A 5,244-nucleotide genomic window follows, 5' to 3' on the forward strand; every position below is an offset into this window, starting at 1 on the left:
AAACTCTCAGGGATCCCTAAATACGATCCCATCCCGCCTAATGAGGTTATCCCTAGGACCCCCTGCATCTCCCTCTTAGCCGATTCTTCCACCGTATGACCAAACTGAATAGATGATTTAGAAAAATTGATTTGCTGATCCGAAACAGCCTCATACTGCTTTAGAATATCTAAAACAACACCACACTGATCCTTATCCACTTTACAGAAGAATAGACTATCATCTGCAAACAACAAGTGTGTGATATGAGGACATTTATTAGCCACTTTGATACCCGTTAACCGCTTATCCGCCTCCGCCTTCCGAATATTTGCAATCAGAACTTCCGTACATAGAATAAACAAATAAGGAGAAAGCGGATCACCCTGGCGTAGACCTCTCTGGGACTATCTGACCATTGGTTTGACCATCAATAAGAACCATATACTCTACCGAAGAGATGCAAAACATTACCCACGATATCCATTTCTCCGCAAAGCCCATCTGTCGGAGCAATGCCGCAACAAAACCCTACTCAACCCTACCATATGCTTTACTCATGTTTGTCTTAATTGCCATAAACTTCCCTTTGCAAGACTAATTGGTCCGCAGACCATGAAACATCTCCTGGACAATCCGAATATTGTGCGAGATCAAGCGACCCGGAACAAAGGCAGACTGAGTCTCCGAGATCAGACCAGGTAAAATTGTCTTTAGCCGGTTACACAAGACTTTGGACAAAACCTTATATCCCACATTACACAGACTTATAGGACGCAATTCCGCCATCCTGGTCGGTTTAGCCACCTTGGGGATAAGACAAATATGTGTCTGATTTAAATTTTTATCGAAACTATTATCCTCAAAAAACTGATTCACCAAAGACACCAAGTCATCCTTAACCACACTCCATGCCTTCTGGAAAAACAGAGCAGACATCCCATCCGGACCTGGAGCTTTATCCGGGTGCATCATAAATAAAGCCTTCCTTTCCTCCGCCTCAGTAGCAGGGGCTAGGCCTGAGCATAAAAACCGTACCCGAATACCCAATCCGGAACCCGACCCGAAAAATCGGGTTCGGGTTGGGTACGGGTTTGCCTATAAAACCCTATTGGATTCTATTTTCTAATACCCGTGGGTTCGGTTAGGGTCGGGTAATACCTGGTACCCGTTTGGGTACCCATTAAACCCGAACATATAAACATATTTATAATATTTATTATTAATATAATGCAATTACCCCAAAATTATGATTATAATTTTGAATATTTCATTTAGTTTTATACCTAAATATCAAAAATAATCAAAATATCTAAAATATTTTGTTATGTAAGTCAAAATTTAACTAAATTTATTTAAATTTAATTCTATTTTTTCGGGTACCCGGTAGTTCGGATACTAATCGGGTTCTAAAATTTGTAACCCAAACCGCCCTGAACCCGATAGTACCCAAACCGAACCGAATCCATATATCTAAAAATACCCAATGGGTTCTATTTTTCTAAACCCGTTTACCCGAACCCGAATGGGTAATACCCGAACACGAACGGGTTATCCGAATGCCCAACCCTAGCAGGGGCCGTTAACCTTGTATTATCTGCCTCCGTGATAACCGTGTTAACCTCACGTAAAGCCTCTTCAAAACCAGCTGGGTTTATCGACAAGAATAGCTCTTCAAAATATACCACAACCGTATCTCGAACAGCAGCCTCTTCCGTACACCAAATATCATGCTTGTCAAATAGACCAACAATCCGATTGCGTGCCCGTCTCTGTTTGGTTTGGGCGTGAAAGTACTTAGTATTCCTATCCCCCACCCGCATCCACCGATTACTACTTTTCGAGTACCAATGTATCTCTTCATCCCTATACGCCTCCCTCATACGAGCATGAAGATCTGAGATAACCTCCGGAGGGATAGCATCATCATTCTGAGCCACCTCTATTTGCCTCTTAAGATCCTCAATTAGAACCCTACCGTTCGGAGCTTGTAATTTGCGCCAGCGAGAGATCGCCCTCCGGCAGTTAACCACCTTACCCACAAAACCAGATGTGACCTGACCATGTACACCACTCCACCCTGAGGAGATTGCCTCCATTTAACCCTCCTTACCAACCCAACGTCTGTCGAAAGTAAAATTCTGACGTCGTCTCGGTCTTTTGACCCCAAAACTTCCCACCAAAAGCATATGATCAGAGGCGATCCTAGGCAAGTATTCCGTAACTGTATCGGGAAATAAATCATGCCAATCCTCTTTGCCTAAAGCCCTGTCTAACTGGCACCGTATAGGTTTCTTATCCCGCCAACCACACCAAGAGAGGCAATCTCCCAAATAGGGAAACTCTAAGAATCCACAATCCCGAATCATACCATTAAAGGAGAGAAATGAGGAGGCGGGACGCATCCGACCCCCTCGTTTTTCGTGGTTCTCTGTTATTTCGTTGAGATCACCAATAATGAGCCAAGGAGAGGACCGAGTAGAATTAATCCTTAGCAACCTTTCCCATACCAAATCCCGATTCTTAGGAACCGGATCACCATATACAAAGATTATGTTAATTATCCGACCCTTATAAACCGCTGCCACATCGATCAACCGATTAAACTCCATTAAAATCTCAAACATTAAAAATATCTTTATTATAAAAAAGAGCCAACCCTCCACTACAACTAATTGGTTCCACTGTTTTTAAATTATTATAGTCAAAATAGCCTACAAATTATTCTAAAAAAGAAAAAGACTGTTTTGCCTTCATGAGAAATAAAAAATCTGGTTTATGTTGATACCAAAGATCCCTGAGATGTCCTATGGTAGCTTTATTACCCAGACCTTGGCAATTCCAACTTAGAATATTCATTTAGCATATTTGCTTTGGGTGGCTTTCCCCCACCTGGGCCTCCCTTCCCCCCTTCCTGGGCTTTTGAGGCCTGACCACTCGCTCCTGAAGCAGACCCTTGTGGAGGCCTTTTCCGCGGAGATAGCAGCATCTGGGCGTTCCTTTTTTTGGCACATACGCCTCTCAGCATCATACCTTTGCCCTTTCGTCCTTTGTCGCCGGTGACAGCCTTGTTGGTATCCTCCGAATGACCCTCAACCTCCACACCACCCATGTCCTCCCCTGATGCATCGCTCATATCCTGGTCCATATCCCCCTCCCTATCTGCACCTTCACCGGTGACAGCCTGGTCCGCAGACGCATCTATCTCCATGGTCTTCTCAGAACCCATGACACTCCCGACCAAATCCAATGAACAAACCTCCCCACTCGGAGGATCCTTCGCTCCCAGCAAAGCCGATGGCAAAATCCCCTGCTCCCTAGCAAGAGTTCGCTCAACAAAGTCGACTGCAGGAACAGAAGAACCCTCACCTTGCTTCGCAAGCCCAGACTCTTGCTCCCCAATGTGTTGAGCCGCCAAAACTGCAACCCGATCCTTTTCCTGCATGCTGGTCTCCGATACATGAATGACCGAGACATCCACAGGAACCTGAACATCAGGACATGAGTTCGATATCTTTGGACTCACCCCGCCTTCCACAAGTGGAGAAGGCAGTATTTGCCCCTCCTCAGCAACATTATCCTCCTCTACAGAAGACTCCATAAGACCCACAGCAACTCCCCCTTCTTGAAAGAGAGCTTTCTTGACCACCTTCTGTTGTGTATGTTGTACAGCAGGATGACTTACAGCCTCCGGAGGTGGGACTACAGCAATGTCACCACGTTGTCGCCCTTTACCCCTCGCAGAACCGTGACCCCCACGCCCTTCCTGACGCATTTCCTGAGAGGACCCTGAGCCTGTGACTCCCTTGTTTCGTGAGAAAGATCCAGAAGAAGCCTCCACACGAGCCTTAGAACCACCATAACTTGCTCCCTTGTGACCCCCTCTACTATAACCAACACCCCTCTTTGAGTCAGCCAGGACCGCTCCTTTGTAACTTAGCGCCTGTCCCTGATCTTGTTCCGCCGTAGAACCCACTCTACCACCATGAACCGGTTCACGTTTCACCATTGGACAAACGGCCTCCTCATGGCACAAACTAAAACAGAAGGTGCACCAGCCATACAACCGCTCATAATGCAACTTAACGATTGTGATCTCACCATTGAAGAACTCAATATCTGTCTCGAAGCAGTGTGGTTTAAGACCATCAATGGTGACTTGGACTCTCCCTCTATCAATATCCACTTCCTCAACAACTCCCAACGCTGACCCAATGTCTCTGAACGTAGGCACTGCCCAGAACTGGATAGGCACATCAGTCACCCTAATCCAAAACTTAACTTTCCCCAAAAAGCTACTTTGAGACATGGTGACAACAGTGAACTTTGCCGAGAAAACAAAAGAGACACCGAAAAAAAACCCAAATCACTCAATTGCGATCCGATCCTTCCGAATAAAAAACCATACCTCAAGCTTCCAAAAACAGACAATCGCAATCCCATCGGATCCTGATCCTCCGTACCCTCCATCCAATCCCAAACTTTCCAAAAATCCACACGAAGGCAAAAAAAACCAAAAGATCTGAATATCACAACCCCCACCCGAATCCAAACATGGAAACCAGTGATCCCAAATCATATCTGAGACGTATCCCCCGGATCTGAGAATCCGTGTTACATAAACACATTCCATGAATCAAACATTTTTACTTTTATTTATTTGAGAATTACTTTTGTTACTCTAATTGTAACTTACGTGAGCAATATTACATTTCATCTATACTATTTGTATTTTTGTGCTTTTCTCGTAAAGGATGGACCAAACCGAATTTGTGATAAGGACATGTTTTACAAATTAAATAAATCAATCAGCAAAAATGCTCTTAGTTCCACAAATTTAATTGTACCTTCTTTAATTCATACAAATAGTGTTGAAGTATAAAATACACAAATTTTATGTATACTTTTTAATAGATACTTCAACACTATCTTTATTTGCTTTGTATTTTCTTAGCTTTCAATTGTATGAATTTCCCTCTTATAAAGTTTTAAGAGAATGAAAGTCTTGTTTGTCCAAAAAAAAAAAAAATGTAAATAAAATAGCTAGGAAACGGTGCGACTCTAATCAACATCCAATAACAGTTACATTTTCTTCACAATAATTAATACGCTACTACTGCACGTGTCGCAATGTTCACGTTGGACTCGTGTAAGACCGACAACTGTCATAAGCTCTTCACTAAACTCCGTACGGTTAAGACAAAACACAACAGAGGAGAAAAGAATTACACAAGGTAAAAAAAAAAAAAAAAAAAAAAAAAAAAA

This window comes from Camelina sativa, chromosome 6 (assembly GCF_000633955.1).
Source record: "Camelina sativa cultivar DH55 chromosome 6, Cs, whole genome shotgun sequence".
NCBI classification, from domain to species: Eukaryota; Viridiplantae; Streptophyta; class Magnoliopsida; order Brassicales; family Brassicaceae; genus Camelina; species Camelina sativa.